We start from the raw sequence: 23416 nt of genomic DNA on the forward strand, positions 1-23416 counted from the left end.
TAAAAAGCGGCATTTCAGAACGGGCCGTAGCAAAGGTGGGTTGATGAAAACCAACCCCGCAGTGCAGCCTCGTGCTCCACGCAGGAAAAAGTGCCACCGAAGTCAATAGGAGATACACTTTCCACAGCAGCACGGGAAGCAGGCTTTTTGCAAATCCATTCATGCTTACTTTAGATCAAATGTCCTTTTCACTCTCCAACAACATAAAAAATGTCGCGCTGCATACATTTCAGTTTTGATATATGCACTGACAAACAAGGACGTGCACTATGTCCACAGCAGAAGAAACTCTTTGGTTTTCATTGTGAAATTACTGTTTCTTGAATTCAATCAAGCCCTCCAGATTATACACATACCACTAAATATAAATAGAAGAGGTTAAAATGCAGTTTAAATATAACAGATATGTCCGCAACTCCATATTTAGATATACCCTTTAATTTTTTCCTATTGCCTACTTTTTACTTACATTTAAATTTAGCAAAGTAATTTTAGACTGCCAGTTTTCTACCTACACTAGTTAACTGTGCTGTGAAGGAAATGTATTAGATTTTCTCCACTTATTTCATTACCTTCCAAAATGCCGAAGTGATACAAATTCTTGCAAATTCAAACCTTCAACAAAGAGACAAAATGATGCTCAACTTTACTAGAAAAACTGCCTGTTGAAAAGTGCGTGGCTAGAACCACACCAGGAAATAAAAAATATTTTAGTGGCTCTGAAAGTGGCCAGTTGTGGCTATAATGAAAAACAGCGTGGTGTTATTGCACAAAAGGTAATTCTTTCAACCCAAGACAAACATCATTATAATTCAGGCTGAAAATATCTTACCAACGTGAACTTTTTTTTTTCTTTTTTTTAGCAAAAGCATTTTAAATCAACTGTATAGGAAAGCTGATGGACAAAGCATGAACTAATCCCTGTCCTACCTTCCCAGCTGTACAGCAGAAGAACACCGTGTGCAGCATTAGGCACTGAAGGCTCGGGCTGCACCGCTGACCTTGGCTGATACGGATCAGGCCCAAAGGGCCCTTTCTGACCATACTCCCTGTCAACAACTTCCACCTCGAGTTCAGGACACAGATTTCCACAGAGCTACTCGCATGATTAAAAGAAGTATGGTTTGCCCTTACAGCTGCCTCCCACTCCCCGTCCCCCCCCCCCAAAAAAAATATATATGTGTTCACTCAGAAGAAAATTACAAGCTTCCTGATAGTGGGGAAAAACCCCAACGCGATAGATATTTCAAGGGAAAGGGTTCATTTCAACCCAAACATTTTAAATGATTTTGCTGTTACCTGCTAATAACTCCTGGAGCGTTTCATAACGCAGAGGCAAGGAAAGGAAGGAAACGTAACATGTAACATTTCAGGGCTACCAGATGCCATCAGCACTGAAAAAGCTTTTCATGGTTTTCTGATCCTCACTGGAGTGCATTTAACCACGAGGAGAAACTGCTGTACAGGGGGCCTCAGTAAAATGGACAAAATGAAGTGCTCTGCAGAGGGAGAACCAATGCCACGAGCCTCACTTTTTGACAGCAAAGCGCTGGTGTTTTGGAGAAAGCGCAACAGGAAAGGATTTGCCTCATCAGTAGCCAGGTATTTTGCTCATGTGGCGTTATTCAAACCAACTGGTCTACAACAGTCATCCCAGGGTTTTCTATTTGTTTACACGACTCCATGTGCACACAGAAAATAAACTTCCCGCAGAAGAGCAGGTAGCAAAGACGCATCCACGTTGTGAAGGTGAAAGCACTGGTCTCAGGCGGAATTGTCATTTAAACACTAACTGTGGGATCCAACCTGGTATTTCAGATAGAAAAGGTCTAGCCTCTTGATATACAATACTTGAGGTAAGGGACACTACTTCCAAGTTTGTAACAATCTGTATTTTAAGCTCATGGTTCGCGTCACTGAAACTCCTCAATGGACTCATCACCCAGATTTCTTTGGTGCCTGACAAAAAGCTCAAACTTGGTTAACAGAAAGAGAGAGAAGTCACACCGTCAGTACCGCTTATAAAATGTCAGAAGAAAAATATGCCTAATATATATCTATTAGAATATATCTTTAAGAACCAAATGCTACATAAATTGCAATCCAAATGGAGTAACACCTTAGGAGCAAAAAGTCCGACTAATCACACCTAGGACTTACACTGACAGATCATTTATAAAATCCCTGTAACATGTAACTCTATCCGGTACTATATGATTTGTTTAACTTTGGGACTAAATTGTGGGAGGTGGGGACAGATGCTGTTCAAAGCTCTAAACCCTGAAATGCTTTTGGAGGTAGTGATTTTTTTCTTGCAAAGTTTTTCAAAGAATGGTATGGCAAGTTTGCCATTGTTTGCCTACATACATGTATGAAAGAGAAAATAAGAACAGACGTTACTATTCCAATGTACCATATCTTTGTTTTTTTCAATGTCCTTTAAGAAATAGGTAAGATAATCGACATAAAAATCTATTTGTCCCATATTAAGTATGGTTTAGGGGTTTTTTTGCCTTTCTTAATTTCCTTTTAATTAGGAAGTTGTCTAACAATCTGTTTCTCTTCCTTGATTTTTGTATCAGGTCAGGTGTGTTTGAAATCACATACCTGCTACATTTAACCTGACGAAAGTTTACATTTCATACCCTAGTGAGAAGCTGTCTTTGTCTACTTCACTTGTTTCACTGAAACCAGGGAAGCGCTTAAAGGGTTAAACCAAAGGAATGTGACATTTCTCCATGTGCAGTTCATAGACCTATCCTGGTTTTCCTAATGGACTCAAAATTACATGGGCAGAATGTAATTTCCAAACTATTACTTCAGAACTGAAGCACAGCGTTAATTCAGAGAATGACACTTTGAATACAAACACAAACCTAATTAAAGAAAGAGCAAGTTTACTTCTACTGCGGGTTCTTAGGAAAGGCAGCAATGAATGGAAGTTTATGTTAGCCTAAACTTGCAACTTCAGCTTTTGTAAATATCATTACGTTACGCTCCAAACTCTACAGCGAAGTCATCTGGTCACCAAAACAGATCTCCGCATACTGTATGGCAGCCCTTACTCTGAAAAGTACCGCCACCAACTCTGACTCTGCCCAGACCAACTCAGGTAATGCTACATGCAAGAGCCCGTCAGCTTTTGAGAAGACAACAGAGATATTAGTAAATTGAATGAGGAATTGCTGAAAGAATTACAAAGACACCAACGCTGCTATTACGAACCAGGAAAAAAAACGATGGCGGGGGGGGGGGCGGGAAGAGATGACATAATTTCAGAGCCTGATGCCCGAAAAGACAGCAGCCAGCCCGACACCAAGCAGCGTGAATGCTTTAAAGCTAAAAAAAAACCAAAAACCTCGGAAACGGCCGGTTTGCGCAAGGAGCGCCCGCAGAAGATGCGCTGCTCCAGGTGCCGCCCGTGCCCGGCCGAGCCCTCGGGGCTGCCCCGCTCCGGCCGCCGACGTGCCGCGGTGAGGGGCGGCCGCCCCGACGCCCATGTGGGCAGCCGCCTGGCCTCGCCCCGGCCCGCCACCACCCCTCGCCCCGCTCTCCCCGCCGCTCCCGGCCCCGACGGCCGCGCCGCGCCTCCTCCGCGCCCGGCGCTCCGCTCAACACCCCCCCCAACCCCCGGCCCATCGCAGCCCCGGGGCGAAAGCACTTACCGGGCGAGAGCGGGGAAGGGGGGCGAGTCCGGGGGTCCCGGGAGTGGAAGGGAGGGGGGGGAGGACGGGAGGGGACGGGGACGGGGCGCGGAGGGCGCCGCCGGGGGAAGGCAGCGGCCGCCGGCGGCGGGAGCGAGGGCGGGAGTGAGGGAGCGGGCGAGGGGACGGCGGCGTTGCCGACTGCGGTGAGTCACTTCAGTCGGGACGGGCTCAGCCCATCGCGCTGGCCCCGGGCTCCCTGCGCCTCTTCCTCTCGCCAATCGCCGAGCGGGGCAGCCGCGGCTCCCCGGGCGCTCCCCGGCTCCCCCGCCGTCGCCGTCGGGGCGGCCCCGCGTCGCCCGCCGGTCACCGGCACTCCCCGGGATGCACAGGACCCCCCGCCCCCCGACTCCCCGGAGTCCTCCCCCGGGCGCCACCGCTCCGAACGGGGCGGGGGGGTGGGGGGGGAGTGGAGGAGGGGGGCGAGAGGGAGCGGGCGGAACTGGAGGTGAGCGGGACCTGCGGGGGGAGGAAGGACACGGGGGTAGCGGGGGCTCGGCTCGGCGGGTCCCCGCTCCTCCCGCCGCGGGGAACAAGAGGGTGTTTGAAGGGGCAGAACAAGCGTGCGGCTGTGGCGGGGACCCGACATGAAGTCAAAGCCTGGCCTCTAACCGAGGTGTGTCTCCGGAGGGCAGCGACATCAATAACGGGACGCCCGGGAAATAAAAAGCGAGGGGAGGGAGAGGGGAGGCTGGTGCGGGCCCAGCGCCCCGTCCATCGCCTGGGAGACGGAGCGGGGATGTGCCCCGACCCCGCCGGCGGCACCCGCCCCGCACACGCACTGACACGCACACGCGAGCCGGGCACTCCGGGGAGAAAGCGGGCGGTGTGAGCCCCGTCCCGTCCCGACGCTGTGCCGTCCCGTCCCGTCCCGTCCCTCCCGCCCGCGGGCCCGGGGCTCCTTACCGGGGCTCCGCTCCTGCCCGCCGCCGCCGCGCTGCCCCCGCCGTCCCCGGGCACGCCTCGGCCCCCGCCGCACCGCCGGGCATCTCCCGCCGCTCTTCCCCGGCGCTTCTCAGCCAGCGGTCAGCGCCGAGGAGCCAGCCAGCGTACGAAGCAGAAAACCCAGCGCTCCCTTAATTAAAAATAATAATAATTAAAAAAAAAAATTAAAAAAAAATTAAAAGCGTCTCAGTTTTTAAAGCAGAACTACATAATGTATTAATTGGTTGCTATTAGCATGCAGTTTTATTGAGCATAGCACACAGAAGTCTGATTGTGAGCGAGGAGTGTTTTCAATGAAAGTGGAGTTATTTTAGCTGCAGACATGTTTACATTTCTGTGGTTTAGTCTATAACTTTCTCTTTTTCTTGCTTCAGAATTCTGCTCCATGAAGCAAAGCCCTTAGCTCCCAGACATTCCAAAAAGTCTGCCAAAATAATAGGGGAAAAAAAAAAAAAAAGGAGAAGAAATAAAAAAAACACACACAGAGACCCCCAAGTCTGGGTCAGGCTCAGGGCTGGGTATGGGCAGAGCGAGTATACCCCCTCCTCACTCCTTCTCCAGTTAAAAAGCCTTCAGGGCTCCATTTCCTGTTTTTAAGGAAAAAATAAAGCGGGTCTAGGACTGATTTTAGACACTGCCTAGAACAGGGCTGGTGGGTGCCGAGGACCTTTAACTCTCTCAATGCCAAAGGGTACCCGATAACGTGCCGGTCCAGGCAACCACACGCCTCCCTCCCTCAGAGAACAACCATAGTAGCCATATGGCTTTTTACCCCGCTGTGCCTTTTCCAGTGACTATGAGCCCGAAGGTCCCCAGCAACAACCTGGTGCGCGTCCACCCTAAACAAGCAGGGTGGCGAGACAAAATACCCCAAAAGCGGGGCCGAGTACCCTCTGGTGCAGGCCTGCCGCTGCAGCACCCACCTATGGAGATCTCGCGGCGAGCCCCTGCTGTCCCTTCCCTGCAGGCCACCACGCAGAGCTGGGGACCCTGTTGCTGCCCGTCCCCACCTTCCCCGCAGCCGCTGCCTCCCCTGCTATGGATGGGCAGCGTCGCTCGTGTGGCCCTCGGCGAGCAGGCGTGAAAACAACTCCAGCTTTTGGGCATTAAATCCGCAGCTTAGGAAAATCAAAACAGAGCGGTTCGGTTAAAATTAGGAACACGGACAAGTGAATGAAGCAAGAAGTTAGTGGCCACCTCCCCACAAAACTACTAACTCGAGTTTTCCACTCCGAGGCCGGGGGGGTTGTGATACGAATAGAAACAGAGCCAGGAGAATAAAGCGCCCCTGTAATGAAGGGTTGTGTCTGCAGGGAGTGAGGGAAATGACACGGAGAGGTGGTTGGGGAGAAGATGCTGCTGCAGTGCCGTGGGAGCCCGGGGCAGACCCAGCTGGGGCACCCAGCAGGGCTGGATGGGTCCCACATCCCAATCCTGCACCTCTGCCCCCCCTCCCCACCAGCAACCTGCCCCCAGGCGGGGGAACCCCTGCGTCTGCAAACGGCAATGCGAACCCGCAAGTGAGGTAGGGGAGGAAAAATCACGACCAGGGTTTCTTGGCCAGGCATTTGGTCATACCCCCCTGCTCCTCAACATTCGCCTCTCAACCTCGTCCCAAGCATTTTTAGGCGTCTCACCCCCCACTCCGCCTCCCCCCCCCCCTTTTTTATTTTACATGCCAGATGACTCCTGTATATTTGGACCTTTCGCTTTTGAAGAAGCCAGAAAGCGTTATGATTTCCTAATGCTTAAAAAAAAGAAAAGAAAACACCTTTCCCCAAAGATGTTTTATATTAATTTAAGTATCGGTTCCTGGTTCATGTCAGCCCCTTTCGCAATGAAATGTCCTGCGTGGGCTGTCACACCTGCTAAATATAATCCTCTCTTTCTTTTGATATTCTGCAAAGGGCCTTTAAAGGTTCACATCCTCCAGTCTGGAGATTTAATTGCTTCATCTCGGATTTTAAAAAGCCTTGTAAATTTCTGAATTTTGTCGATTTCAAAGCAGAAGTGGGGGGGGATGCGATAGGGATGCAAGGGCAAGCGAGAGGCGATGCTAAGTGCCCTGCACCAACACGGCCGGGCCTCGTAAAAGCTCCGACCCACTGTCCTGTCCTGTCCCGCAGCTTCTGCTCTTTGGGGCAGACAACTTGAGCTGGTTTTATGACTTACCAATGAGTTAAATATGAAAATAGTAGCCTATTTCGCTATGGTAAATGCTCACCAGGGAGGAAATCACAGATTCGGTTTTATAGAAGGTAATGGAGTGAGATTACCCGCGCTAATGTACTTAACTCTTCAGAGAACATAAATCTAGCAGGGTGACGGCCCCAAAACCAGTTGCTCCCCAAAACAAACTGTGGCCAGTGGCCGTTTCGTCCTTGTGATGTGCTGGCGGCACCAGATTTGCCTGGCGGTGCAGTGGTTAGATACCCCCAGCCAGGGGGAGCGGGGCAGTGAGATACCCCCGTAGGGAGGCAGGGGTCAGAACATGCCCGTCAGGAGGGGAGCAGACAGGGCAGGAGGGCAGTGGGGGTGTCCTGCGGCCCCTGTCACGCACTTCTTCGCCGCGCTGTACACGCGGGGGCTCTCGGGAACACGTGATGGCCACAAACTGCTCTGTGAAACTGTGCGATGCATAATTCCTATTTACTTGAATAGCGCAGCGGAGAGGGGGACACCGAGCATGCTGCCAGCTTCTTGCTGCACCCTGGGGGATGCGGATACAGGAACGATACTGATGGCGGGGCCCCCAAATCCTGTATTTTCCTTGAGGAGATGCAGCAAAGCCAGTGAGGGTCATGCCCAGCTACCGGTGTGCCCACGCAGCCGTGTCTCTCCTGTATCACCTTCAGTCGCAAAGTCCTGTGCGGTCGCTTTCAGGCTGAGGGGCTGCAAACAAGCCACCACCGCGGAGGACAGGAGGCGAGCTGGTGGACTTCCTCCGGCAAAGCTGCTCTGTGTTGTCCTTTCAAGCTGCAGTCAGGGACCGAGGTTTAAAGCGCTGCCCAACAAACCAATCTTCTGCTGATCCTTTAAACCCTAGGTGTGTAACCTAAAATCTTCAGCCGACGTTTCTGCAGAAAGCAAGTCTTTCCTACTGTGGAGGAGCGTGAGGTAGGAAAGGGATGGAGAAAGGGGCGAGCCGGGTGGGAGGCTGGAGCATCTCTTGCTGTGCCACCAGCCTGCAGGGCTAGGGTGGCATGGAGAAGCCCCTCCTGCAGCCAGCCCCAGCTCAGCCAGCCCGGTAGCCAGTTGATCTGTCACGGCGGTTGTCTCATTGACTCGTGCCTGGAGCTTTCTCTCATGAGGAAGGAGGAAACTGGCAGGTAGCAGCAGATGAAGAGTGGGCCTTCGAGTGCTGCCTCTTGTTCAGGAGCATCATGTGGAAAGAAAAAAAGTGCTCGTATCATTTTCTATCTCCTTAAACACAGCTTTCAAAATGTAAATTTAAAACAAATAATCAAAAATACCAAAATTTTACATCTAGAAATAGAAAAAAAATCCCATAACCAGCTCTTTTCCCATTTTTCTTTCAGAGCAGTGGGCCTATGAAAATACATTTATCATGTAACATGTAGCACAGCCTTGGATAACTTGCAGTTTCCTAGGGGGAGAACATGCACTTCCTCACTGAGGACTGGACCACTTCAAGGGTGCAAAGCTTGCCACAGTTTGAACCTGGTTGCCGCAGGCTCTGGGGAAGGCAATGGCAAGTGCTGCAGGGTTTCAAAGTTGGACAAGGGATCCACCTAGACCTCATTTTTTACCGACATGCCTCTGTTTCCATTACTGTTGGGCAAATATTGTGTAGTGCTTTGAGGTTCACGGAAGTTTGAAGTTTCTGTTTTGAAAAAAACAGGAGGAATGATCTTTGACCTCCTGTTTATTACCAAAAAAAAGGGCTTTGTCCAGTAGTGCTGTGTGTGGCCTGTACACCAGCAGGTGAGAGCTGTTCCACGTTTGCTGTGCTCAAACGGCGTCAGGATGGGTTGTGAGACGCAGAACAGAAATCACAAACTCATGTGGGTTTGGACAAACCAGTTGCCCTCTGTGGGCTACAGTTCTCGCACTCATTTATCTTAGAGGTATGTCAACTCCAATACATTAAATAGAACTGAAGCAGGAAGGATATTAGTGAAAAGTTGTAACATTAATTATCACAATTATTGTCAATGCAATAGGATATATGAATGGGTTTGGGTTTTTTTTTTGATATGAAACAAGGTAAGCGGAGAGGAAATTATTTCATTTTTTCCATTGTGTAACATTTTTGCCTGGCAAAATGCAATCCCAGCACCTGATTTTCTCAGTAAAATCAGAAAGGATTAACATTGTACTGAGGAAAATACCATTTAAGATTAACTAGTTCAGCAACAAAAAGGGGACACCTTTATAAATATTACCTCTCAGAGGTGTGGATGACATTCACTAATAAAGGTTCTCTTATGTAAAAATGACATTTAAACCAAGAGAGATAAGCAGCTGTGTAGACACATCCTATTGCCTGGATATGAATAGGCAACTATTTTTCAAGTGCTGGAAAGGATGACTTTTACAGCATTCATGGATTTCTTCTAGTCACTGACTGGACACTGACAGCATTTTGGCAGTCTCTGAGAAGACCACTGGAGTCCCTCCTATCAGAGAACCACTTTTAATTTGTGAAAGAAGGATCATTTCTTATTAAAAGCTCTAAGGCAGCAAAATAAAGCATTTCATTAGGAGAAACACTGGAACTTACCTGATTAAATATGTGTTTAGATAAGGTATTCGGATGAATAGGATATTGGTCACCAGGATATTCAACACTATGGGTATTCAAGACTGCTGTATCAATTTAAAACAATTCACACTGTGTCACAAACAATTGGCTGAAAGGAAAGGGAATTTGTTATTTGTTTGGGTTTTTCATTTTTAGGTGTTTTTTTTTCTGCTTAAACTGATAGCTGAGATTAAGAAACAAACAATATGTTGACAGGAAAGGTCCAGGGAATGCTCGAGACTCCCATGAATTTCAGCAGGGTTCTTATGAGGCCACAAGTAATGATGGAAGAAATTAAAAAACGTCAGAGGTCTGATCTGAGTGACGAGAAAGCTGGGATGCTTGCCTGATGCCCTCCTAAACATCCTGAATCTCCAAAATAAAGTGAAACTGTCAGCTCTTTTCCCCGTATTTTGGCAGGTAAGTCCCAAACTAGATAAAGCTGAAGATCAGCCCGCAAGGCAAACTGGAAAAATGATGAAATAAACTCTCCCATGCAAATTTCCATGTCCAGAACTGAACCTTCTGACTCATTCTTAGTTTGGGGTGGGGGGCAGAAATTGTGCCTTTTCCTATTTTATCCAAAGCATTTCCCCTCCCCTCTCCAAACGGATATTTCTCTGCGTCACTGCTTAGATTTGAGGAATTCACTCATTCAGTGAATCAACACAGAAACGCTGAGCAGTGCATCTTTGCAAGAACTGTGAACTTCTTCAACCACATGGCAAAAATTAAAAATAAGAAAGCTAAAAGTTGAAGCATTTTCAAACACAGAACGACGAAGTTAGAGTAGGTGACAAAATGTCATAATTTCTAAAGTATGCATTTATTTCCCGGTGAAGAATTCAGCTAGCATATAGAAATGACTCGGGTCAGAATGGGTATTTAAATATAAAAGGCTGCAGATAAATAATGCATGAATATAAGTCTGCTGAAAAGTAAGATGCTTACACTGTTCAATAGAGAGCAATTAATAAGTTTAAATATCATAAAGTTCCTTGTTACTTATTATTTACTTATGTCCTTACGTTTTTGCATTCCCTTTGATTACTTGGTGTCTTGATTACTAGTGATCTCTGAGGAGGCCAAAGCTTAATATAAACGTAACTGAATAGAGAACCAATATCCAGATAAGTAAAATTTTTGTAGGATTTAAAATTGTGAACTGTCTTAATTGTCTGTCTTCTTTACATTAGCCTTTTCCTCTATTTTCTGCATTTGTCATGGTACCAGGAAAAAAACTGAATTTTGCATCCAGGTCTATGGAATTGGTCCTATGTTCATATACAGGTGCCTATACAGCTGTACACATGGTTTTGGCTAGCAGACCTGCATACTCCTACAAACAGCTCTAAGAAATGTGATTTTAGCATGCAGACTTAGTTCTTCCTCTATAACTATCTACTTGGAGCTAGCCCCATATATAATCACTCATTTTACCACACCCCTCCTTTATTCAGCACAAATTTTAGCACAATTTAATTCAGTGCAAGTTTTCCACAGCGTTTCTTCACTGGCTGTGTCATAAAACAGAGAAATACCTGAAATTATAGTTAGAGGTAGAAAAACAGCCTCCCCCGGAACCTGAAGCTACAAAAAGCTCAGCGATGTACGAATAGGAGGTACTTGATTTTCCCCAATATATAACTGGGGAAATTATGCACGCACATGCATGCACGGACGCACACACACACACACAGCGCTCTCTTTTCACACCTGCCTTGTGGCAGTAGCGCAACAAGAGACACGTACCCCGGAGGTGACATCCGTGGAAGCTGCAGGCAGGTCAGGGCTCACTCCGCTGAAGTGCCGGGCACGGACGCAGGTGCCTCAGCAAAGGCTCCCTCCCTGCTAGCCGGAGAGGAAGGGAGAGGCGGCTGCAGAAGGTGACTCAGCTCTGGATGTGACACTGAATCACCCTCTGGATGAGCCACGGCCAAGGGAGAGACCCACCCCCTACTTTCAGCTGCTAAATCTGCGCGTCTAAAGTAGACGATGGCAACTGCTGGAGTGGCAGCGCTTGGCGATGTAGGTGACTGTCGTGGTTTTGGTTGGGACAGAGTTAACTTTTTTATTAGCAGCTGGTACAGTGCTATGTTTGGGACTTGGGACGAGAAATACTTTTGAAAGCGCACTGGTGTTTTTGGTTGTTGCTAAGCTCTCATGGCCTTTTCTGCTCCTCACACCGCCCCGCCAGCGAGTAGGCTGGGAGGGCACAAGAAGCTGGGAGGGGACACAGCCAGGAGAGTTGATCCCAGCTCACCAAAGGACTATTGCATACCATGAGACATCATGCTCAGTACATAAAGCTAGGGGAATAAGAAGGATGGGGGACATTTGGAGTGGTGGCGTTTGTCTTTCCAAATAACCATTACATATGACGGAGCCCTGCTTGCCTGGAGATGGCTGAACACCTGCCTGCCCATGGGAAGCAGGGAATGAATTCCTTGTTTTGCTACACTTGTGTACGTGGCTTTTGCTCTACTTATTGAACTGTCATTATCTCAACCCATAAGGTTTTTTTCTCACTTTTCTCATTCTCTCTCCCGTCCAAACTGAGGGGAGTGAGCAAGTGGCTGTGTGGTTCTTGCTGCCGGCTGGGGTTAAACACAACAGTGACCCATCTGTGTGTGGGGATGGGCATGTCCCAGCAGATGCTTCTCAGACAGCACCTTGATTGAGGTCTCTCTGTTACTGGCTGGTTGGCGGCACATGCTCTGTATGTCCCACGACCACATCTCTCAGTCTTGTTCAGCACGAACAGTTTATGCTCCACATTTCTTTCAGACGTGATCTTCTGAAATAATGAAAAACGAAGAACATGTTTAATTTAGGACAGCCATTTGGACTGGATTAAATGAAGTCTATTTGTTCTGTCACTGATGAAAAAAATGACATGCCGGAGCCCCATTGTCTTTTGACTTATAGCCTCAGAAAACTTTGGATTATCCCACAAAGGGACATGCTTTCCTTGATTTTGTATCTGAGCCCTTGAATTAACTGGAGAACACTGAAAGATGCTTGTAGGTCAAGAGGGGACCAGGCTCATATGCACTGTTCATTGCAAAAAGCAACGTATTCAAAAGCATATCTCACTCCTGAAATATGCTTCTGACACTGTGGTTTTAGAGCAAAATATGAGAAGAGGTTCTTCAGACCAAGAACTGATTTATTTTGTCAAACTACACACGTAGCATAGGTGTGCTGGACATAATGATCTGTCATAATGCGGCTCCTGAAGGATGACAGTTTCCCAGGGCAATGACGGTTCTGCGTGAAGGCTGAAGAAAGCCTTTGCCGCTCACCTTACACTTATATATTTGGTGACACTCACAAGCAGAATGAAGATGAGGACAAGGCCCTCCACATTCTTGAAGATACTAAGAGGAACGTCCAGAAATGTGCAACAGATGATAATAAGACAGCAACACAAAACAACTGTACGAAATCCTACGGTCTTTACTACCATTCATCAGAATAGATTATCATAATTGGACCCATCTGGCTTTAAGATTTATGAAATCGATACAGTCTAGGATAGACACTCTGTAAAAAAGCTGTTACCGATGTGAAGCTTGCAAACACTCACCTTAGCCCCTGCGTCAAAATTCCGACGTGATTTACAGCTCAGAAAATCCCAGTTTTAGTGAAATGAGCCCTTACCGTATGAACAGTGGCAAACGTCACACCACTACCACGTTGAAATTAAAAGGAAAAACTGAGAGAAGATCACTCCCAGGGAGCCAGGCAAGCAGATTTGGCGGCGGCAGCGTGAAGCTGCCTGGGGTGTCTCTGCCACAGCAGCTGGCTTCACGTGCCACTCTGTTTCACTGTACAGCCACACCGTGGGGACCAAGAGGTACCTATCGTCCCATCCTGCATCCTTATGGAAGGGCTGTTCACTGCTGAGCTTCATTTTTCCCTTGTCCCAAACACGGTAGTATTACTTAGCTTTATTCCTGCAAAGCTCTTGGAAACAGAAGGCTGAAAACCACTTCCCGTGATCATTTTAGATCTCAGACACATGAGAAAAAAAATTTTCATTTGACTTAAAAAGTAATTTAAAAAGCTTAACCGTCATCCAATTATTGTGCTGACTGCTGCCATCATTTGGAACTTCACAGGGAGCTTCATTTTGAACAGGTAGCTTTTTGGTTTAGCTTCCCTTTGCACGTATGAGAAAGTATTTGCACAATTATTTCAAACATTTCAAGCATCTCATATTTTACCGTTATGAAAAAATGGGCCAATGTATTGAAAAGTTTGCGAAAGTAGGTGGATGGTTTTTTAATGCAAAGAACAGTTGGTTCTGCAGAAGCATGGGAATTTTTAGCAAGCACTGCAGGCTTCCCTTCAGAAAGGAGTGAAAATGCTCCTGTTTTTCCAACCAATCTGCCATTTATACAAAAAGTGGGCAGAAATACATGTTTTCAATGGGACAATAGCCATTTTCTTGAGATCAAAAGGAAAGCAGGGTGTGGTGTTACAACAGCATAAATGAGAAGATAAGCTTTTTTTAAAGAAAAAAAAGGAAGCAAAATAAATAAAAAAAAAAATGGGCGAAAATTTGCACCACACTGTTTCTTGACTAAAACAAGAGTCTTTTCTGCTTTGGGTAGAAATAGCCATTGCAGTGTATGCAAACTGCAGCAAATCCCAGGACAAGGCGGTAGAATTGTAAGCCAGGGAAAGCCTCGCTTTTTTGCTTATATTGCACAAAAGCATCTTTCTGTGGAAACGATCCCTCTCTGATATTTTTCTTTTTTTTTTTTTTTTGACACAGAAATAAAATCACTTAGAGTCAAATAAAAGACTGGGAACAGAATAAGCAGTCTAAAAGTATATCACACTAGATAAAATTCCCTGGAATTATCTGTGAATTCATTGAAACTGTATTTTATTTTTTCGTTCAAGACAACCGCTTTGTTGAGGAGGTAATGTATAGATTAAGACAGTACACTTAAACTCCAAAGTCCCCTTGGAGTGTTCTTTCTGGTATAAATCTGCTATCCTTTAACTTGGATTATAAACAATCTACATGATATGCACCTGGTTCTGGCAGGGTCTATATTATTTCACTCCCAAAAGCAGCTTTATAAAGAGAACACACTGCATTTCAACAGCAATATAAATAATGTTGCAGTTGGGGATCTCTTGCGCCGCTTTCATTTTTCTTTCTTTCCTTTTCATCTGAACTGAACCACACCTCTCTAAAAATACTCACTTTCTTAATGAAAACCATATTTTTGGGGATTTTTTTCCCCCCCGCATGTGCATGACCTGTTGAAATGCCTGCACAATCTTTAATGTCAGATTCAGACGACACGTGTCTTATGAAAGTCTGGGACCCAGCTCTCGGCGGGGCCTCCCAGATCTGTCCCACGTCTTTATGAGAAAGAGGGACAAAACCTTCTGGTTTTGGCATTTTATATTGGAGTCTGCTTTAAGCTAGGCGAAAAAAAAAAAAAAGAAGAAAAAAAATAGCAACGTAGAGTCTAGACAGAAGAGATTGGGTTGAAATCTGGAAGCTATTCAGTGAGGCTACGGCACATGGCAGCTTGACTGCAGCAAGAGATCACATTACGCTGCCTAATTACACATGAAAAATGTACACATCACTTTTCTTAAATGCTTGGAAAAATAGATGTTCAGATGGCAATTGCGAACTAGTAACCGAGCCAGTCATACATAGTTGGAACGCTTCACAAATGGCATTTCAAAAGCCTGCATTTTTTTTCACAAAGTAATTATTTTTTTTGTGTGTGTGTGTGTGTTCATAAAACAACTTCTAAAAAAGATATCCTAAATTTAGCAGGCGGTTGCACTGGAGAAGCACAAAAGGTGAAAATCCAGCATGTAATTAGGAAGGACGAGGGCCCCATCCTGACTCCTGGGGAGCCAAAAGGCAAATTCGACCAGGCTTCCTGGGAAGCGCGGTCCAGTCCGCGGGCTCACCTGCTGGACTTTACTTACATGGCCCCGGGCGTTCGTGTGTTTGCTGTAAGCAAATGGTGGGGTTTATGCCTTCAGTGGGAACGGCCCATGGGAGTACAGATAAGCAGAGGTCCGAGTGTTTGCAGTACCTGTGGCCCTGAGGTTGTGTGTTTATATTCTTGTGCCTATGAAACGTTTAGAAGTTTCTCTGTTTGCATGGACAAGGAGGGGGGAAGAAAAAAAAATAAATTCATTTACGGCATTGTTTGAGCATGAAGTTCTCCTGTCATCGTCATCGCCTCCTCCCGACCTCCTCTCCCCAGGCTCTGTTAATGGGTCCTTTTCTGCCCCTCTCGTGAGGTGCTCGCCACTTTCAATGATGGGCGAAAGCAGCACAGAGATAAGTTTGATGGCATCATTTTTTTGTTTCAGGCGGCTTGAGTGACACCTGCTCTTCTTTTTAGCTTAAACACAAATGTTCAAAGACAACTGCTCCAAGGGAGAAAACAATTTTCCAGGCTATTTCCAAAGATTTGCTATTTCAATCCTTCGGTGCTAACGAGACGTATAAAAAGTGGATTTGCAGGGGAAAATGTTGTTGGTATGTCTGTCTGCCTCCCAGACTTTGCTTTTCCTAGAAGACTCCTCAGAGCAAGTTCCTCCAACAGCCAAAGAGCCCAATTCTGCGCTCTGGGCAGCCGTCGGTGCCGCTCTGGGTGAGCACAGAGGAAAAAGCGATGCCCAAAGCCCGCTCTGGTAACAAGGCTCTCCGTGGGACTGCTGCCTCCGAGTGCCTTTCAGTCCTTCGCTTCTGGAGCCAGCGGCCGGTCAGACCTTGGCTGAACTGCTAACCCTGCCAGACAAAGAGGAAAGAACATCTTGTAAAGTTTTGTTGCTGTTGTTATTATTAAAATGGACTAAGCATGGAGTAACTGGCCAAGCTATCTGGCAAAAATGACCTGCAGAAAAGTCTTTTAGAACAAAAATGAGCGTTTCTGGGTATGGGGAGGAAGCTTCCCCAGTTTAGGGGGATGAACTGCACCAAACCCGCTACTTTCAGTCAGAATATGCCTCATTGCGCTGATTATTTTACCACTGTGCTCCGCAGGACCTTCCTCGGCTTTTCCCTTTTATGGCATGGCTGCAAAAAAAAAAAAAGAAAAAAAAAAAAGAAGGTGCTTTGCTGTTTGCATAGCCTGTGCCTGCTGGAAGCCTGCACGAGAAACATCGGTCGCGCAAGAATTAAAAAGATGTCCGAATTCTGCGGGCAGAATACGCATTTCAAACCACTCCGCTCTTGCCAGGGGCAGCTTTCCCGCTTCCCCCGGCGGGAGGGAAGGATGGGGGCTCTGCAGCACCCACCCGGGGCAGGAAGGGCAGAAAAATCCCCCAGGGGGGAGCACACCGGGGCTGCTGTGGAGGGGTGGGATGCCGGCGGAAGCGGGTGCCACGACCACATCAAGGCGCAACGCTGTTCCCCTTTCAAGCAGGCAGGAACCATTGCGGGTGAGGGCTTCCTTCCCGGGTTACCCTCTGCAGAGGCTTGGAGGAGGCGGACAGACCTGGGCTCGGAAGCCGAGCAAGCGGCTTGGCCCCCCGCCTCCTCCGGGTATCTTCCCACAGCGTATTTTGTGCGCCGCTGCGGTCGTCGGCAGCGACACCACCGAACTCTGAAAGACCTTCAGCAAAGTAAGGCCTCGTCTTCAGAAGGGTCAGGCTTGCGTGTAATTTATGAGAGTTGTGGTAGCCCTGCTACCCTCTCGCTGTTTGCGATGAATTTTAAATAAAGTGAGTATTTTCTCTTCTGCTCGCGTTTGGAAAGGTCACGGGGAAAGGAGGAGGAATGATCGCAGGAAACAAATCACTTCCTTTGGTCATTCCTCTCACCGCAGCCACGCTATTTTTAACAAATCTTATTAAAAATTATACAACCCTGTCTTTTCTGGAGTCTATTTTATTGAACAAGTACAAAATAAAACAAGACAGGAAAAATGCACCATTTGGAGTAGCTCCTTTTGCTGCAACTGATTTAGCAAAACAAGCCACAGGGGAATGCAAATGGCTTTCTAGAACTCCTTCCTGCGGCCATCCCTCTCTCGGTGTGGAAGAGAGGAATATTTTAAGCTGACCAGCTGCATCACTTCATACAATAGTAAATTATTCTAAGCGTTCTCATCACCAAAAAATACACTGTCTCTGAGGTTATTCCCATTATCAGTGTAATTTGTTTAATTTCTTGCTGCAGCCAGCTTTAAACAGCGCCTTTTCAAAATGTTGTCAAACCCATGGGTGTGCGTTTAGCAGAAGGGGGTAAAACCGACCCACCAGATTTGGGGATGTTAGGCCCCTTCCTGGTGGGGTCAGCTGGGACAAGAATTTGACAGAGGGAAATTCTTTTCACAACTATTTTTTAGGGTCCCAGATCTCTTGTAATTGTTTACCACCTTACTTACCATCTAGAAATAATGAATACATTTGGAAATCCTATGACCAAATGTGAAAAATCCCTGTGATTGCAGCTGTTTCTCTTTGGGTGGCGAGAGGTGAGGCCAATGATTAGATGATCTTACACAAATGTAAGCTTTCTGTTCACCGAGGTATCTTTCACCGTCCCTGCGTTAGTACCGCTCGTTATCAGCCACTACTGATTTCATTAGGGCCAAGGTATAGCCCTACACATACAAAGACTGGATTTTATACTGAGAGATTATGTATACATGGAGAAGACATCACGAGTTGCAAAGAAAGAAATGTAAATTTGGGCCCTGACCGTTCAAAAGAGTTAGGTGCCTGACTCAAAATTATTTCAATGGGGATTAGGTGCCTTAAGACCTTGATGGAATTCTTCTGCTGCATCAGAAGTGAAACTACGAGGTAGCATTACAATGTGCAAAGTATTAATATTTATCATGAACAGATATCCTTGCCACAAGGAAAAGGATGTCCTTTGGACTGCTGCTCTCCCTATCCACAAAAATTTTGTCTCCATTTACGAAAGCACACTTCAATGAATCTACCTCTCCTAAGACGTGCAAGGAAAACATCTCTGGAGAATGGACTCAAGCACTGCTCCACAGAAGAGCAAAAGCCATTTCAGTATGCAAGTTTTGCCTGGAGGAATCTCATTATAGGTTTGGGGGAGAGGACAGGGAATTTTACATGTGTCATCTCTTGTAAGTTATCACTACCAATAAGGGCAGTGATGTTCATTATTCTGATGGCTTAAGTACTGAAGGCACTTGCCCTACTCATTTTGATTAGGTTTCAAAAAAATTGACTGTCGACAAGCTAATCTGTTATTGATCTGGATCAGATATAATTTTAGAAGTAAAGGACTCTCTATTCCTTGAGATCCACCAGCATAGGTCTTCATGTGCCACAGTGTTCCTCCTGTATTGTGAATACACACGTGCATTTGTGTAAAAGCATGGGTTTATTATCAAGTATATTTTCAAAAGTCACTGCAATAATTATTATAGAAGATGCCAATCATGGCCCAATATCATCTGAAGACTAGCGAGCACTCAGCTGGGGACAGAGTCTGTACCTGGCTCTCAATCCGTCCATTGCAACTGGCATCTTCTTCTGTGGCTGAAGCAAACCCACTGAAACAAACACCATCAATGAAGACCTTAAAATGGCCAAATCCTGTCCGGCAGCTGACCCTTGTTCTCCTAACTTTACAACTCATGCACATATGAATGCCTTACTACAGATATTTTAAAAGATTTTATGAGATTTTAGACAAATATCACTAATAGAATAATTTCAGAGATTTTATCTCCCGATAATGAAAACATTTAGAATAACTTATTCTCACATGTCTTTGGAGAGGTATTCCAGAAATCTCACCATCATACCTGAATATCTTTCAGCCCCACATAACCAATATCAGACAGAAACGATACCATATTTCTCTCCCCAGGAGAATCACGGCTGTTTTGCTTTTACTGGTTAGGGCTCATTTCTTCTTTGGTTAGGGATCAGAGGATGGAGACAGCTTAGATATTCAACCATATATTTTTCCAGGATGCCTTTTCATTGTTCCTCTTTCCTAGAGACTGCTTGAAGGTCTGTATTTGAATGTGAAACAGTTTCTTCCCTCTCCAAAGCTGTTTGCAATTTACAGTGACTTCAAGAGACAACAAGACTTGGTTTATTGGGATATTAAGCTTAATTATCATCCTTATTGCTTTCAGGTCAGGTTCTCAGAGGGTTACCTCTTCCATGAACCAACACATGTTTGGTCTGACATTTGTGAGAGTAGCTGAGCTGTCCTGGACCTGGCGTCTCAGGTGCTGCAGGTATCATTGACACACATCTCCATGTCCACAGTGACCACCTAACAAGGATATTTCCCTAGAGGCAAGTACACCTGTGCTATGGGTGTCAAGCATTAGAAGAGACTTGTGCTATGATCCAGGTGCACTAGCATGCTCCAGCTTCATTAACAAACAATTTGTAGCTCTGAGGGTAATGCAAAGATGAGGATCTCCCCGTCGGCACTGCGTGATAAAGGCTCTACTACTCAAAGCGTCACTTCACATCCTGGTTCTCTCTTTGATTTGGAAGATCTGTAAACAGGGATCATGCACTGGTCATCAGTGTTCCCTGGAACAGTGCCTATGGACTGTAAGATCCTGGATGTGAGGTTAACACTGTGGATTAATCCTGAAGGAAATCCTGTAGGTCTTGAAATAAAAGGCTCCTGGATGAAGGCTTCCCCAAAATCTGAGATGCACTTACTTAGGCACTAATGGTAAGGGGCTCGACACCTGCAGGGAGAGAACCATCCAAAGAATAAGGAAATACTTGACTCCAGATGATCTCAAGGTCATATTCAGTTCAGAGTTTTATTCCGGTTTTCTCTTTCTAGCTTAATAATAGCAATAGAGCTCTCTTTTGAAAGACCAGGAGGTAGCAAGAAGGAATGACAGGGAGCAGCAAGAGCGGGGCTGGTCCGTGCAGAGGGGATGACCCAGGAGCTGAGGGTGTTCCCAGCACAGACTGAGTCCTCACCAATGGGGCTCTAACCCGTGGCACGTGACATGGCAGGCAGAGCCTCTTAACAGGATCCATCAAGAATCCCCAAGAAGGCAAGTGATGAACAAAGTTTGGGGTTCACCCAAGAAGTCCGGGCAGGAGACGGGGCTGAAGACTAGGCTATACCTACACAGTAGCTCAGGCAAGGAGTAAGTGCCCTGGCTGCTTAAATGGAGCTCCTGGCCAGTGGGCAGAGGGTGGGTTGGTGGGGGTACCACGTGAGGGTGGTTTGGGCAATTGAGGCGTCTTTGCTAACAGAGTCCTGACACTGACCTAACTGAAGGCCTTAATTATAAAACACAGAAGAAATAACACCGTACAGAGTTCCAAGAATGAAGCAAAAGGGAAAGGCGGTGAGGGTTTCAACAGGAAAACTGGTTAAATCTCCAGCTAAGTGTTAGCTAAGGAGAAGTGAGGGTTAAGAAGCAAACACCACCCTTTGCAAAGCACAAAGAGTGACAGCATACATGCGCACCGACAGCCCAGACCAAAGAGAGCCGTACTGCGCGTGGCACACAGCCCACTGAACCGAGCGTGCAGATCATCAGTCAAAGGAAGAGCAGCAGCAGTTTAAGGACTGAAATCCATTTGGCTGGGAAAGCTGCCTGCTGCTAGCCAAGTCAAAAGAAAGTTCAGTGCTTGAGGTGACTGGCATTTTTGGATGACAGAAAACTCCGCTTAAGGCTTTGCAAGCTGCTGGCACCAAAACTTAAGAAGAATCCCCTTTTCACTAATGCCACCTCAGTAAGTGCTCTTCAATTCAGGATGAAGTTTCCTATCCAGCCCTGAGAAGCAGTCTTTGCACGGCGCCCGGTTGCCCAGGTGGGCAGGGAAGACCCCTGCTCAAATTCATGCCCTGCTCAAATTCATTCCGCGGCTACGGAATGGGGAAAGTCTTTTGAAAACATTTGCTGGAACCAAAAGGCTTTTGCTACCTTTTCCTATTTGGGGCATCACAGGAGGGCTCCACACCTCACAGATGGAGTCCTAACAGGATACAGCAAAGGTAAACAGACAGAAAATGAGGAATAGCTTATTTAGCTGAAACTGAAGAGGGACTGTAGGTCAGGAGGAAAGATCACACAAGTTGGAATACAGCCAGGACGCCAAAGGTAGACCTTTAAAACTTGCAAAAAAAGGCTATAGAAGCTTTACTGAATACAAACCGCAGGAGCTATCGACACAGTGTCCCTGTGTCCCACCCCCACCCTTCTCTTCTCCTTCTCATTTCTCTCTGCCCTCTTGGGTACCTCTCTGCACGATGTGCCAGAGAAAAGAAAAAGCGTGGATCTCTCAATTGCTGTGGCACGCTTCCTAAAATACACAGACGCCTGCGGGATTACACTTGCGCATCCACTGCGAGAGGTGACAGTACTGAGGTGTGAGGCAGGCTGGGGTTGAACACAAGCAGGGTCTTTCTCACAAATCCTTTCCAAAAGCTCCAACTGAATATATGCTGAAGGAACATACATTTTCGCCCTGGCAGTAGCTATTTATGAAAGCCTAATACATTTAACTCTGGGAGGAGGTGTCCTTGGGTTCAATAAAATAAAAAAACACCCCACCTCAAAACCATAGTTCCATGATATAAAGAAAACTGTGGAAACCCTGTTAAAAAGTGTCACTGTATTAAGTTGTACAGTTTGGTTTCCTTCTAATTTCTGGGTTCTTTTGTCACAATTTAAAGTAAGGAAAAGAATGTTTCTCAAACCGGTATTATGCTGACATTCAACAATTCAGAGTATATGTCCTCGGAATTTTTATAAAGTGCAATTTTTAAATATTATTTTTCCAAAATACTGCCCAAAGGAACCATTCTGGCTGATCAAACAGCCCTTGTAACCGCTTTAAATGCTCACGCAGCATTTCTCCAAATAAGGCCTTGTATGAAAACGAAACACCACAGGGGCACCATGAAACACCAGTTAGCACCTTTATAAAACTCCGCTTCTAAGATTAACTATGCTACAACCCTGGCAGATCACAGAATCGTAAGTCTTGTATGAGCACAGAGTGGGATTGTGTTAATTTGTCTCAGAGGATGCAATTGCAATAGTCCTTTCTCGTCTTCAGAGAAATCCAGCTCGGAGCACCGAGACGGTGCACACCAGGAGACGTTTTACGGGAACAAGCTTTTGCAGGGGGGTGCTCCCTCATTCACACAGCTTGCCTTATGCCCGTCGAATTGCACCAGTCTGTCTAAAGAGGAAAGGCAAAAGCCGACGCTGAAATTTGCTCTGTGGGTCCGAGCGAAGTTTCGTGCTTATGTCACATTGGGTCTTTGGCATTGCAAGATGTCTTTGCACATTTGGGAAGAGACGAGGCAAACAGAAAAGGGCTGAAAAGCAATCAGTGCTGCTTCCTTCCTTTCTCGTGTTTTCTTTTGCCAGCTACACAATATTGTCTCAGAGAAATCTGCAAGCCATCAAGCGCATCAGAGCCCAGGCTGCGTTTGCTAGGAGCTGAGCCGAATGTTCAGCGGGAGCCCACCTCCCAGCAGGGAGGGTGACCCCTTTTCAGTGCTGCACATGCGGAAAACTCCTGGTCCCCTTGTGCCTCGCGGTGCAGGTTAACACAACGCTTGGACTCATCCAGCAGCTTGGGGCTGTCGAAAGGAATGATCCTACTCCCAGCCCTGCTGCAGGCTGGGGCGCCGACACCTTCTTGAGAGAGCATGCTTCTTTTTTCCTCTTTTTTTTTTTTTTTTGTCAGGTCAGTTTTTGGCATTGGTTCCCCATCTGGCTCAGGGCAGATGCAGGTACAGAAGCGCAGGGCTGGCAGGAGGGAGGAGCAGGAACGCGCTGCTGAAGGCAGTGGGCAGGAGCCTTGGTCACAGCCTAAGTTCATATGGCCTTCAAAGACTGGCATCGCAGGCCAGGTGACTCTGCATGACCCCCATGGAGTGGTAAAGGGCTCCATTTTAAACGGGGAAAACTGAGATCCACTGAGAAGGGTGGTTTCGTCTGTGCCATCCACCTGGATGGGACCACAAAGGCTCCCCAGCTAACACCAAACTGGCTGTCCT

General features: G+C 46.7%; 1 protein-coding gene across 3 annotated transcripts in view; it reads right to left on the bottom strand.

The window, feature by feature from the left end:
- The window catches only part of ERG (ETS transcription factor ERG), a 147362-nt gene extending 142655 nt beyond the window's left edge, over positions 1 to 4707 (bottom strand). For 2 of the 3 annotated variants that reach the window (XM_074602184.1, XM_074602180.1), the window contains exon 1: positions 4611 to 4707. The gene's annotated coding sequence lies outside the window, so the exon portion shown is untranslated. Of the gene's footprint in view, positions 1 to 3665; positions 3733 to 4610 lie in introns of those variants that run through there. The other variant, XM_074602179.1, reaches the window with a different exon arrangement.
- Positions 4708 to 23416: the final 18709 nt, after the last annotated feature.

Source organism: Larus michahellis, chromosome 1 (assembly GCF_964199755.1).
Source record: "Larus michahellis chromosome 1, bLarMic1.1, whole genome shotgun sequence".
Classification (NCBI taxonomy): domain Eukaryota; kingdom Metazoa; phylum Chordata; class Aves; order Charadriiformes; family Laridae; genus Larus; species Larus michahellis.